Source organism: Trachymyrmex septentrionalis, unplaced genomic scaffold (genome assembly GCF_001594115.1).
Source record: "Trachymyrmex septentrionalis isolate Tsep2-gDNA-1 unplaced genomic scaffold, Tsep1.0 scaffold79, whole genome shotgun sequence".
In the NCBI taxonomy this organism is placed as follows: Eukaryota; Metazoa; Arthropoda; class Insecta; order Hymenoptera; family Formicidae; genus Trachymyrmex; species Trachymyrmex septentrionalis.
This window is the reverse complement of record NW_017305977.1, coordinates 945,772-961,133: the sequence shown is the minus strand read 5'-3', so window position 1 is coordinate 961,133 and position 15,362 is coordinate 945,772.

Sequence of the window (15,362 nt, the reverse complement as noted above, 5' to 3'; positions counted from 1 at the left end):
AAAGCTGACAGTACCTTAGGCGATCAAATGTACAGGAAACACACAGATAGATACCTACATGCCGACTCGCACCACCACCCAGCATAAAAACAGTCTGCAATTAACTCACTTGTACATAAAGCTTTCACCATCTCTGACAAAGAACATCTACATACAGAACTTAACCATTTAAAACTAGCCTTACAAAAAAATGGACATGACAAAAAAGACATAATCAAAATAATCAATAAACAAGACAACGGTCTCTGACACACAATCAGAAGAAAGGATCCTATCCATTCTTCTATATGTCAAAGGAACAACAGATCAGATTGGATAAGATATTAAATAAACACAATATCCAAACTATCTTTAAATCACCCAAAAAGATAGGACAAATCTTAAGAAATTCTAAAGATTAAAGACCTCCATTCCAGCTCCGCAGGAGTAAATTATCTTGTTCCTGCGGGCAAGTATACATTGGAGAAACCGGGAGAATGATCAATCTACGGATGAAAAAACAATGTGATGTCAGGCTAAAACACGTCACGCAGTCAGCATTATTAGAACTCAACATCGAAACAATACATCAAATACTGTTTGACAAAACGACCACAATAGCCAACATTACATCATACTTTCCAAGAAAGTATAGAGAATAAAGACAATCTAAAACAAATACAAAAACAATCTAAATAGAGATAATGGCTATAACATAAATAAAATATGGAAAACTATTTTCCCAGTTATTGAAGACCAATTTCCTTCCCCCCCCCCACCCACAATTCTCTTCTTTCCTTCGCCACTCTAACAAGTAGCGTAATATGAAAGGAATAGCTCAGAATCAGGCTGCTCCTCGCCCTGATGAACTGGACTGCAAGGTTGACGAAACATTGGCATTGCAAGAATGGATACGGAGGAAACCTGCGAAACGCATAATCTCTCTTTCTAATACAATACATATATTCAGAGATATAATGTTTCAATTTTTATTTGGCAACTATGTGAGAACTTGTATATTCGTGAATATTACAAATTAATCCCAACCACGCACACAAAATGAGTTTCTTATTGCTTTTTTAAATAAGTTTCAAATTTTCTTCAGCCATAGTACTTGTGTCTTCTTGACTCTAGTCTTTTATAAAATTTATACAAATTGTATTATAATTGAAGAACTAACACAGAAAAATAAACGAAAAAGCGCTTTAAAATTGAAATAAGGGACCCACTCTTTGCTAGGAACGTGGACAGGAGTAAAGTGTTAAATCTGTTTCATATATTTTTACATATCCTCATTTACATATGTTACAAATTCAAATCGTTCAACAAAACACAACTGTACATGCAATCTTAATAAATAACAGGTGTGTTACATATCTTTTATAAACATTCTTGAATAATAAATTATTATTAATGTCCATATTACTGCTCGATGGAAACCGCGGGAAGGTGATGGTATTTTTCATCAGAAGGAAATGTAAAAAATTGTCTAAGTCACGTATAAATCATAACTATTTGATAATTTTTTACATTTTCAAAGGAATGAGAGAAAGGAAAGAAATAAAGCAGGTGTTTAAGTAAAGCAACTTAAAAGCATTAAAGCGTTAAACAAAACTTGCACAATTAATTAAAATGCTAAGTACAAAAAACTCAAAGTAATATTAGGTTAAGTAAAAAGTCATCACGTATTTTTTAGCTCAAAGTTGTATATACAATATCTTCGTCAATAATGAATGAAATTCAAATTTAAAAAAAGGGTTTTAAAACTTGAAATCTCTACTTTTAAAAGCTTATCACATTTTTTAAGTTTATATGAGTTTGATAATTTTTACATACCAAAAACTACGAGCTGAAAAAGACAAAAAATGTTCTTCTCACTTTGTGGATTTGTAACGTATCCAAAACGAATTTGAGAAAATTTTCGATTACCTATCGTGAAAGCTTGATACTTTCCCTACAAAATCGTTTTTTTTTAATATTCCTACTACTTTTGATTACTGAGTTATCGCGGATTAAATGAAAGAATTATTTTGACTTTAATTGCTCATAACTCCATTAAAAATTGTCGTATCGTATAATTTAAAAAAGAGATTTTTAAAGCTGAAACTTTACTCTATTAAGATATATTTATATTGTTGGTAAGAAAGTAATTGCGGTTTTTATTGATAGATGTCTTTTAAAAAAACGCGATGACTTTTTACTTAACCTAATATTAGTCACGAACAAGTGAACAAAATGTTAGTATGGCATGTTATATATTTTTAATTTCAAAACGCTAATTAATAATACTTATATGTGTAGTGTAGTCGTTATCAATAGATATAGGAAGCGCTGCTATAGCATTTTATTTTCTTTCCGAACGGCGCTGTGTGAGATAGCGTGATGAGCGTAAGCGAAGGGGAAACGTTTTTCTCGACCATTGTTGTAATGGCGGTACCAAGGAGCGAGTATTATTTTATACAGCAAATATATAATAGATATATATAATATATAAGAAGTATATAATAGACTTGGTTCTGCCTACTTTTGTTATCGCGAGACCTTTCCTAAGCGTGCAAACATTACATTGGCGACGAGGATAATTGGTGGTCGTTGTAACGTACGAGGAAGTCGTAGTAAAGGAATTCAGCGTGTAAAACGAAAGTAACAAAGTCGTTCGCAGTCACAGGGACATCGAGAAACAAAATGTCGAACGGATTTATTGAAACTTCAGAAAGAACTAGAGGAACGAAAAAGAGTCTTAGCGGAAAGAGCGAAGCAACAAGAGCATCAGAGAATCCAGCTGGCGATGGAGAGTCAACAACTAGCAAAAGTGAATTTGAGGCGGCTAGAAGAGAAGAACCATGTGATACCAGCGTCATTGTAAAAGAGGTCATTGTGAAAGGGACCGTTGGAAATATGTCCGAGTTTTCGATGGAAGAAGATTGTACAAGATGGTTCGAGAGACTGACGCACTACTTCTCAGATGTGCCGAAAGAAAAGCAAGTATCACTCTTTATTTCGTTAATGGGAAGGGAAGGTTATGAACTTCTCTGCAATTTATGCACACCGGAAAATCCGGTAAATCTCACGTTGGAACGTAATTTCTTATGGAAATTATGCAAAAGCACCTGCAATCACGGTCAAGTGTAATAGCATAGCATTATAAATTCCAAGAATGCAAGCAGATGGAAGGAGAGGACATTAAGACTTATTTAGCCAAGCTGAAGAAGTTATCAATACATTACCAGTTTGGGAAACAGTTGGAGATTCACATTCGAGACCAGTTTGTATGGGGGCTGGCCAATGAAAAGATAAGGAGGAAGTTGCTGGAAGAACATCAATTGACGTATGCCAAGACGGTGGAGATTAGCACAAGCATGGAGATGGCAGTATGTGAAGCGGCAGATATGAGGAAGATGGCGAACAGCAGAAAAAGCGAACTCAATTTTATAAGAAAAAGAAAATGGTAACCTGTTATTGTTGCGGTCACGTATTGAAAAACTGTCGTTTTAAGAGTTATGCATGTAACGCGTGCAGAAAAAAGAGTCATTTAGAGATTGTTTATGATAAGATTTTTCAGTTAGCGGAGCGTGGTTGGATGGATTGAGCCAGTAATTAATTATAGAACTTATAATTAAATGTAGTTTATTGAAAAGTGAATTATGTATTTCGCGAGCGTGCTGTCCTCTCCTATCGGAGTTCAAGACTTGCGATCCTTTCTTGTCGGAGTACAAACTGAGACGGTCCTCTCCTTTCGGAGTTCTAACAGAGACTGAGGAGAGGGATCACTCAAACGGATGTCGGTTACAATGAGTGTCGAAGTTTCTAGAAGCCGCGCTCGTGTCGAGTACAGTACAGTCACGCATAAAGTATTGGTCTGTACACTCGCAGTGGAAACGCGCTGAACTTACATACTTGTATTCTCAACAGTTTATAAAAGTAAAAAATCAAGTAAAGAGGAGAAAGATAATAGTCAAGAACAAAAACAAGCGGATGTTAAGACTAAAAATGTAAAGAGTCCGAATCATTATTTAGAAGAGTCCGAAAACGATAATAAAAGTCTAAATAACGTATTTTATAATAATGATATAGATAATAGTGAAATGCTCGGTGACATAGAACCACTTAAGTCTGAAAGTAGAAAGTAAAGCATTAGCGTTCGAAATTGATACAGGATCGCCGATCTCTGCAATATCAAAGAGAGATTTCGATAAGTTTAAGCTGTTTGGAAATGCGATAATAAGAAAAACTACATGTAATTTGAGAACATATACAGGGGACCCGATGATCCCTCTTCGTACTTTAAAGGTTAGGGTAAAATTTCAGAACAAAAAACGAGAACTTGAATTATTTGTTTTACCAGGTATAAGCGCACCGATTGTAGATCGGAATTGGCTTCAAGCCTTAAATATTATTCAATTCAATAAATCGATTGAGAAGCGGTCAATTAAAGCAGTGAGCAAAAAACCTAATAATATTTGTAAAAAGTTCAACTTTGAAATTAAGCTCATTAAGGGACAGGACAATGGGCCTGCTGACAGTATATCAAGAATTGGTAGAGAGGATATTAGCGAGTCAGTTGGATTGAAAGAGTCAAAGGAATACGCGTGTCTAAAAGTAATTGGGGAAAAGGTGCAAAGTGTAGATAGGAAGGTCGTTCGTAGGGGAACGAGTAAAGGGTGCTTAGAGAGCGCGGACGATTCCCCAAAGGCTTCGTTACATGTTTGGAAGTGGACGCAGGGCCCAAACCATTGCACACATCTAGATTTTTGCGAACCGATTAGCAGTCATATGTATCTTGTGATAATCGATGTGTATTCGAAATGGATTGATATTAAGGAAATGTGTGATATTTCTTCGGAATCTACAATTAGACCTTTAAAAGAGTATATAAGCATATGGGAGCTGCCATATCAAATTGTTTCTGATAATGGGCCGGCATTTACGAGCGAGTAGTTTCAAGAGTTTGTATTGCGAAATGCTATTAAGCATACGAAAACTGTACCGTATCATCCTGCGTCAAACGGGGCGCTTGAGACGGTGTGTTGTGCGCACTTTTGAAAAGAAGTTTAAAGTATTGCTTAAGGATAATACAAGATAGGATGCCTTATGTAAATATTTATTTTATTATCCCTCGATACCACATTGTACGACGGAAAAGACACCAGTCAAATTGCACTTAAACAAATGTTTGAGAACGAGACTGGATATTATTAAACCCGATATTAGAAGTAGAGTTGAGCAGAAGCAAAAAGACAACGTTTTTTTAAGGGCAATCGTTCAGTTACTTTTGGAGTTAACGACTCCATGATAGCTAAAGATTATAGGACGCAGCCGTGGAGACAAGCAGCAATTGTTATGTAAACGAGTCCGGTTACTTATGATGTTAGAACGGATGCATCTGGAGACGTCACATTGATCAACTGCGGGCATGTAATTTGCGTTTACCTGAATCTATGATCAAGGATTCGGAGCTACCGAAAGACAGTATTGCGTCGGATAGAAATATTTCTGTAACTCCTAATGTAAACGGTAACAGTGAAGAGGGGGCATTATCGATTAATTGTAATGTTAGCGATTATAAGATCACTGCAAACGATAATATAAGCACGTCCCGTCCGGGCGAAACAACTTCGACGAAACCTCAGAGAACCATAAGTACCCGCACTGAAGTAGGGAGGCGCTCAAGCTGAGTACCGAAGCCTCGGCAGAGGCTTAGACTTATAAGTGGATTCGTATTCTTTTTTGTTTTGGTTTTTTTCAAATTAAGTGTGGAAGAAATTGTAGTGTAGTTATCAATAGATGTAGGAAGGTCTGCTATAGTATTTTCTTTTCTTTCCGAGCGGCGTTGTGTGAAATGGCGTGATGAGCGTAAGCGAAGAGGAAATATTTTTCTCGACCATTGTTGTAATGGCGGTGTCAAGGAGCGAGTATTATTTTATACAGCAAATATAAGAAGTATATAGACTTGGTTCTGCCTACTTTTGTTGTTGCAAGATCTTTCCTAAGCGTGCAAACATTACAATATGGATTAGGAACTACAGTATTTAACTACTGCATTTACAGTAACAAAAATGTGTGCATTTTGCAAAGTTTTTACAAAAAGTTTTTTCACGCAATGGAAAGTAAAATAATATGCGTGTCTTTCTTTCCATGCCAAAATTATTCATACGTATAGGATGTAAAAATAATAAGAAAACCATAAGCTATGTATATATAATCTCAGAGCGTGATATCCATTTACAAACAAACTTCGGTGGATATATATTAGGAATATGTATTTTAAAAGTGATAAGACTTCTTGTTAGCAGAGCGTGGTTGGATGGGTTGAGCCAGTAATTAAGTAGAAACTTATAAATGAACGTAATTTATTGAAAAGTAAATTTTATAATCCGCGAGCGTGCTGTCCTCTCATTTCGGAATTCAAGCAGAGACTGCGAGAGAAATCACTTAAACGGATATCGGTTAATTACGATGAGAGTCGAAGTTTTCCGAGCCGCGCTTGAGTCGAGTACAGTACAGTCACGCATAAAAGTATTGGTCTGTACACTCGAGTACAGAAACGCGCTGAACTCAAATACTTGTATTCTCAATACTGCCGCCGTTCAAGCGTTTCTCGTGAATCGTTATAATGTTTAACTTATTACATATGCTTTTGAAACGATCTCGCGGCAACGCCTTTGTGAATATGTCCGCGCGTTGATTTTCGGACGGAACGTACTCGACTATAATCTCCTTCTCATTTACTTTTTCGCGAACGAAGTGAAAATGGATGTCGATATGTTTCGTTCTTTTATGAAATACCGGGTTCCTGACTAACTGAATTGCACTTTGGTTATCGACGTATAGAGTTGTTTCTTTGTCGCAAGGATATCCGATGTCGGATAACAACTTCCTAATCCAAATCGCTTCTCGTGTTGCTGTTGATGCTGCCACGTATTCGGCTTCCGTGGTACTTAACGTTACCAGTCGTTGCCGCTGCGACGACCACGTGACAGCTCCGTTTGCGAGACAGAAAACGTATCCTGTCGTGGATCTTCGCGTCTCGATATCTCCGGCGTAATCGGCGTCTGAGAAACCTATCAATTCTACATTGCTGCCGCCGCTTGAGTATTCGATACCGTAGTCGATTGTGCTTTTTAGATACGCGAATATTCGCTTTACTGCTCGCCAGTGCGCAGCATTATGATTGCTCAAATACTTGCTCACGGAGTTTACCGCGAACGCGATGTCCGGTCTCGATACAGCAGCTAAAAAGACTAGCGACCCGACTGCTTCGCGATACGGCACACTGCTGGATTTTTCGTCGTTCTCCTCGCTAGGAGATAGTGCTGCGTGCGGATCTGCTGGCACATTTGCTGGTTTCGCTTCCGCCATTCCGAACTTTTCAATTATTTTCCGCGTGTATTCGCTCTGATGAATAATTAGCCGTTTATTTCTTTTATCGCGTTCGATTTGCAACCCGACGAAAACATTTGAATCCTCGACCGTTATTTTAAACGTTTCGCTCAGTCGTTGAATTATTTTCTTAAGCGTCTCTACGTTTTTTGAGGCTACTAGCCCATCATCGACGAACAGCGCCAGATACACTTCGTCGTTTTTGTATTTCCCGGTAAACACGCACTTATCCGCATCGCACTCTTTTAGATTGAACTCACTCAGAAAACTTGTGAACCTCAGGTTCCAACACCTTGGAGCCTGCTTTAGACCGTAGAGGGACCTTTGGAGCTTGCACACGACATTTCTTGGATCTTCTTCTATCTTCAATCCTTCCGGAATTTGCATGAAGATTGTCTCTTCCAATTTTCCGTACAAGAATGCGGTTTGGACGTCAAACTGCATTACTTCAAGATTTTTCGAGGTGATTATTGCTAGCAGTATTCTCAACGAATCGTACCTTACAACTGGAGAGAATGTTTCGTTGAAGTCGATCCCCCTTCTTTGCATGAAGCCTCTCGCACACAACCGTGCCTTGAATCGATGCAGCTTCCCGTCGGCATCTTTTTTCACCCGAAAAACCCATTTCGAGTCGATTAGCTTCATTTCCGGCGTCCTTTTTTCGAGTTTCCAAGTGCTACTTTCTTCGTGAGCTTGAAGTTCGTCTTGAATAGCACTCGCCCACTGCGCGGCTTCGGTGCTATTCTTCGCTTCTTCATATGTTTGTGGTACGATGTACTCGGCCACATATGCATCATGCCGGTACCTACTCGGTACTTGAATTGTCGAGCGATTTCTTAGAGCTCTTTGATTTTCCAGGTCCGACGTATCCTCTTGTTCGCAGGCCTCTTGTTCGTTTTCCACTTCTGCTTGTTCTTGGCCGATGCCCCCGTTCTCTTCTTCGTTCTCGGCTTTTGGTAGTGGAAGTATTATTTCATTTTCTTCCTCCATTGGATTCGTTTCCGCCAGAGGTTTGCCGACTTTCTCATTAAATATGACATTGCGAGCTACACTGACCCTTTTCGTTTTCGGATTGTATACTCGGTAATTCGTCGATTCTTCCGTGTAACCAACGAAGATCTGTTTACTCGCTCGAGCATCGAATTTCTGCGTAAACTGTTTGGGAGTGTGCACGTACGCGTCTGAGCCGAAGATTCGAAGATGCTTCAGATTTGGGACTTTCCCAGTCCACGCTTCGTACGGTGTTACTGTACCAGTCGTCCACACGGTTCGATTAAGAACGTATACTGCACAATTTACCGCTTCTGCCCATAGAGTCAGTGGTAGACTCTTCGCGATTAACATCGTTCGCGCACTTTCGACTATCGTCCGATTGTCGCGTTCGGCTCTCCCGTTTTGCTCCGGATTGTACGGTGCCGTTTTCTCCTGATGGATTCCACATTTCTCGAGATATTCGTTCATTTCTTTGTTAAGGAATTCCCGACCATTATCCGAACGAAGCGTTTTTATTTTTCGACCGAATTTGTTCTCTATCATTTTTTCAAAAATTTTGAATTTCAGGTGAACCTCGGATTTCTTCTTCATAAAGTATACGTGTCGGTATCCGGTCGCTTCGTCCTTGAAGGTTAGAAAGTATCTTGATCCACCCACAGAGTTCGTTGACATCGGCCCGCAGACATCAGAGTGAATTTTTTCTCCGGGTTTAATTTTCGTGTTTCGCTCCACTTTCTTATTGAATGGCAGTCTGTGCAATTTCCCCATTTGACACGGTTCACAGAAAACGTCATTTTTGTCCGTAAACGATACTCCACTTACAAGTCCTTTTTTCGCTAATTCGCGAATCGCGCGCTTTCCGACGTGTCCTAGTCGTTCATGCCACACGGTTAAGTTTGTTGTAGCTATGTTCGCTTCTTCGACGCTCCCTTGTTTCGTGACCTTGAAGATCATGCGATACACGTCGTTGCCTTGCTTTGCACCTATCGCGAGCACCTTGCCATCACGCACAACTTCGGCGTAATTATTTTTGAATTGCACGCCGAATCCTTTCTTTGTGCACATTCCGACCGAGAATAAATTTTTGCGCAATTTCGGCACGTGTAACACTTTTTCAATTCGTGCGTCTTGCCAAACACCGTCGATGAGCCTTTTGATTCGCACCGTGCCTTCGCCGGCGACATTGCAGATTTGATTATCACCGAGTGATATCGTTGCGCCAGTACCATCTGTTTTGTAGTCAGTCAACCAGTCGCGTCGGTAAGTTAGGTGCCTCGATGCACCGCTGTCGATCAGCCAGACATCGCTTGGATCGGCCGTCATTATGTGACTTTGTGTCCAGAGCTTACTTGCGTTTCCCGCGCTTTTCAAGATCGATTTGTCCGAACTTTTACCTGATTCGACTACAAATGCGCAGTCACGAGGTTTGTTGCCGTCATCTCGTAGCTTCCGCTTGTTTCGACATTGTCTCGCGATATGTCCCATCTCTTGACATTTGTAGCACTGCACTTCCTTCGTTTCCTTTTTATTTTCGGGTTTTTTGTTCTTAGCACCTTTTGTTTCTTTGGTGCTTCGATTTTTGGCTGTCGCGGTCAGTGCTTCCGACTTCTCTTCGTCACCGTTGAGCCTGGTATCCTCTCTGATCAGCCTTTCTTGTAGATTATCGAGAGTCTGTCGTTCTGGGTCCACACTGTCCCAGGCGACCTGCAATGTACTGAACTTTGTAGTCAAGCTTGAGAGAATTTTCGCTATAATTGTGGCGTCCGATACGTTCTCTCCGATGTCCTTAAGTTGACACGCCATGTTTGTCACCCTGGCTACGTGCTGAGTCGCCGTGTCCGATTCGCTCATCCGATAAGCATGAAATTTCTGCAGCAGACCCAGCTTGTTTGTCACTGTCTTTTGTTCATGAATCAAACATAGTTTGTCCCACATTTCTTTTGCGGAAGTACACGAGAGCACACACACTTGTTGAGTCTCGTCGAGATTCGACAGGATTATAAATCTCGCCGTTGCATCGTCTTTCACGTTTCTCTTCACCTCGGCCGCTTGTCCTTCTCCCTCGGCAGGCTCTGCTCTTGTGCCATCAACGACATCAAGAACGTCGTTCATTACGAATAACGCATTTACTTGAGCTTTCCAGCCCTGGAAATTCGTACCGTCGAATGGCTTTATGCTTTTTACGGAGATGCCGACTGACATCGCGGATTTGAGTTTTTCAACTTGCACGCTTCCGACACGTTAACTTTCAGCACTTGAACAATGGCCAACTTCCGTTTTGCGCCACGTGATACTCGCCGAAGATTCGCTCAACACTCACGCAGTTTAGTTGACCGTTAACTGGGCCCATAACCTGATAAGACTTCTTGTTAGCAGAGCGTGGTTGGATGGGTTGAGCCAGTAATTAAGTAGAAACTTATAAATGAACGTAATTTATTGAAAAGTAAATTTTATAATCCGCGAGCGTGCTGTCCTCTCATTTCGGAATTCAAGCAGAGACTGCGAGAGAGATCACTTAAACGGATATCGGTTAATTACGATGAGAGTCGAAGTTTTCCGAGCCGCGCTTGAGTCGAGTACAGTACAGTCACGCATAAAAGTATTGGTCTGTACACTCGAGTACAGAAACGCGCTGAACTCAAATACTTGTATTCTCAATAAAAAGATTAGTTTAGACGACGTTATTTTGCCTCATTCACTTTCAGTTCAGTCCTCGAATGCAACCTCACACGATATAGCATTCACACAGTTTCGACACAGAATGTGTTCTACTCGAAAATTTATCCAATAAATATTACATGTGGTTTCTCAGTAAAAATACGTAAGTTCTACAATTAATATTTTTTATTAATACGAATTACATCATCCTCTATTTAATACCACGTCTCATAATGTAACAAAAATGTCACCATTTGTTTGTGTTGAGTCAGCTTAGTGTGCTTGTGTGAGTAATGTAAGAGCGCTATCGATGTTCAACGAAAAGGCCCGAGTGTCTCCGTGGCATGTCTCGACTGTTTTTGTTATTCGGGTCGACCGTCGCGTTGCCATGTCACTCTAACTAAACAAACAAGTTAGACTCTCGCATCGTTGCCATGCGAGTTAGTCTCGTCTCGTCTGTCCATCAATAAAGAACTATTTTTCTTCTCTCAAAAGCAAATTGAATTTAATAACCGATTCAAGCCTCAACAGGTTATGGGCCCAGATACGATTCCAGTGCGTTCAATTTGCTAAGTATAAATAAATAAAAATGCCAGACGAATTTTCTGTGGGGCACGTGCCAAAATTCGATGGAACAAATTTCCTCGGATGGAAATTCCAGATGGAAGCAGCTTTGAGAGCTTGTGGTATTTACGAAATCGTAGACGGTACAAACGTAAGACCTGCAGCAGCTGAAAAGGAGCGTGTGAAGGCGTGGGTGAAAGACAACGCAAAGGGATGTTTATCATTTCGAGAGCAATGGAGTACAAACAACTAGAAAGTTTACTAGTATGTACCACCGGCAAGGAAATGTGGGATACACTCGCAAGAATTCACCAGCAAAATTCAGCAGCGAACAAGCTCGTATTAATGAAACGGTTCCATGAATATCGAATGGGAGCGACGGATTCGGCTGTTCAGCATGTAGCAAAAGTACAGAATTTGGCGATACAGTTACGTGATCTCGGAGAAAAAGTGTCCGACTTGACAATCATGGCGAAAATACTATCGAGTTTAACCTCAAAATTTAGTGTCCTGCAGACAGCGTGGGACAGTGTCGATCCTGATCGACAAACTGTAGAATATCTGCAAGAACGACTTATCACCGAGGAAAGTCGTTTGGTAGCTGAAAAAGAAGAAAGTACGGCATTTTCAGCGATGCGGATCAGCGAGAGGGCTGGCAGTTCAAAACACAAAGGAGACTCGAAAGGAAGAAATGAGGTAAACAAAAGATGTGAGAAGAAAAAAAGGGACGTCGAGTGCTATCGTTGTCAAGAGAAGGGGCATTACGCACGTGATTGCCCGACGCGAAAACAAGGAAAAACTGCCAGGGACGAAAGTGAGACGCGAGGAAGCGTGTTTATCGTTGAAAGTTCGGGAAGTGTAAACAACAGTTCAAGAAACAGTCGGTTTGGTAAAATGCCTGAGAATGTCAAAAATCAATGGCTACAACTGGATAAGAAAGATATCTGGTATGTCGACAGTGGTGCTTCACGGCACATCACGTTTCGACGTGAATGGTTTACCGAGTTCCGTCCGCTCAGAGGCACAACGGTATCGGTCGGAGACGACGGCGTGTGCGAAGTGTCAGGCGAAGGAACTGTAATTATCGATAAGCTCGTCAACGGCGTGTGGCGCGAGGCGCGCATAGAAAATGTGCTCTATGTACCGAAAGTGCGCAACAACTTGTTTTCCGTCGGTGTATGTACTTCGAGAGGCTTCGAAGTGAGTTTTGCTAGTGAATATGTAGTGTTGACAGACAATAACAAAATCGTGGCGACTGGAGTCAAGCAGTCGAACGAAATCTTCCGAATGTTTTTCCGCGTGAAAAATGCACGAAGTGCAGGCGAAGTCAACGTGACCACGACGAATTTAAAGCTCTGGCACGAACGTTTAGGACATTTGAACAAACGTGCAATATGTGATCTGGTGAACAAACAGCTCATAAAAGGGGTGAGTGTTACCAACGAAAAAGATTTCTTTTGTGATGCTTGTCAGTTTGGAAAGGCACACAGATTACCGTTCAAGGCAGCTGAAAAAGAAGGGTGCACAAAGCCGGGTGAATTTATACACAGTGACGTATGTGGGCCAATGTCCGAGACCTCTCCGGGAGGTGCGCGATATTTTGTGACTTTCATCGATGATGCTTCCGGGTTCCGATACGTATATTTCTTGAAACACAAATCGGATGTATTCGAACGGTTGAAAGAATTCGACAGGTTGATCGCGAACAAATTCGGGAGATCAATGAAAAGATTGCGTACCGATAACGGCCGGGAGTACGTTAATGAGAAGATTAAGCAGTACTTATCGTCGCGCGGTATACAATTCGAGCCATGTGCACCGTACACGCCAGAACAGAACGGCAAGTCTGAGCGAGACAACCGAACAATTGTTGAGTGTGCGCGTACTATGCTGAAAGCGAAGAATTTACCGACGTTGCTGTGGGCGGAAGCGGTAAATACGGCCGTCTATATCCAAAACAGAGTGTTGTCGTCGGAAAGAAGAAGGACAAAGACGCCGTACGAAATCTGGACTGGAGAAAAACCGGATCTAAGTCATGTGAGAGTGTTCGGATCGGAAGCTTTTGTGTATGTACCTAAACAATTCACGAAGAAATTCGACGCGAGGTCGAAGAAGGTGATGTTCGTAGGGTACGAAGGAAATTCATCCAACTACAGGTTGTACAACCCGGAGACCAGGACGGTGACTGTCTCAAGAAATGTGGTGTTCAACGAGAAACGAAACAAAAGTGAATCTTCGACGGTCAATAGCGAAAACGAAGACTTGATGTTTTCGACAGGCGACTCCATTCAATACGACGAAGAACAAGGACAGGAAAAGGAGCAGTCGAATCCTGAAGTCGTTTTTGAAGAACCCGAAAGAGAGGACAGCGTTGAGCCACAGCGAATGTCTGACGAACCTCGCCGACTGCGCAATCGTGGGTCATTAAGACGACCAGAGCGATACGACCAGGAGTACGAGATTAACTTAGCTCAGTACGATTCTCCTGCGAGTTACGAAGAAGCAATCAGCGGAGAAGACTCTTCAAGATGGATTGAGGCGATCCATGAGGAGCTCAAAGCTCATGAGAAGAATCACACGTGGACCGTCGTTCCGAGGGAAGCTGATAAGAAAACTATAGACTCAAAGTGGGTCTTTAAGAAGCTCAGGGACACGACTGGACAAGTATATCGATATAAAGCTCGATTATGTGCAAGAGGCTTTCTACAACGTCAGGGTATCGACTACAACGAGACATTCTCACCGGTAGTGAGATACGACTCACTACGACTGCTGTTAGCACTCGTCGCACAAGAAGATCTTGAACTCGGACAGTTTGACGTAAAAACGGCGTTTCTGTATGGTAGTCTCGACGAGGAGATACTCATGGAGATTCCAAAGGGGTTCAATGGAAAGTGTGTGAACAACAACACGAATGTAGTGTGTAGTCTAAACAAATCGTTGTATGGCTTAAAGCAAGCACCTCGGTGCTGGAACAAGAAGTTCAGTAGTTTCTTAAAACGTTTCGAGTTTACGGAAACCAATGCGGATAAATGTATTTATACTGGCTGCTACGAAAATGAAATTGTGTATTTCGCGCTGTTTGTAGATGACGGGCTCATCGCGTGCAAGTCCAAAGAAGTTGTTAAACAGATAACGGCATTATTGAGTAATGAGTTCGAAATCACGAAAAGCGATGCAAGTTGTTTTATAGGTCTACAAATAAGTCGCGATCGGGCGCGAAAATCACTGTTTATTCATCAGAGCGCCTACGTAAAACAAATAATCGACAAGTTCGGCATGAACAAAGCGAAGGCTGTGAGTATTCCTTCGGATCCTCACACAAACTTGAGTCCGGTAGAAGCAAGCGAAAATGTGACTAATGTGCCTTATCGGGAGGCTGTAGGATCACTCATGTTTCTAGTCATTGTGTCACGGCCGGATATCGCATTCGCGGTAAATAACGCGAGTAAATTCCTAAATAATCATGATCTAAATCACTGGCTCGCTGTAAAAAGGATTTTCGCCTATCTAATTCAAACGGTAGATTTAGGAATTGAATATCGAAGCGGCGGAAGCGAATACGACTTAGTTGGGTTCTCCGATGCGGATTACGCTGGAGATTTGGAAACAAGAAGGTCAACGACCGGTTATATATTCAATTTTGCGAATGGACCGGTCACGTGGTCGTCACGTCGACAAAAGATGGTAACGTTAAGTACCACGGAGTCTGAGTATATCGCCGCATCATCCGCTGCAAAAGAAGCCAAGTGGCTCCGAGGTCTGTTAGATGATATTGGACATCGCTG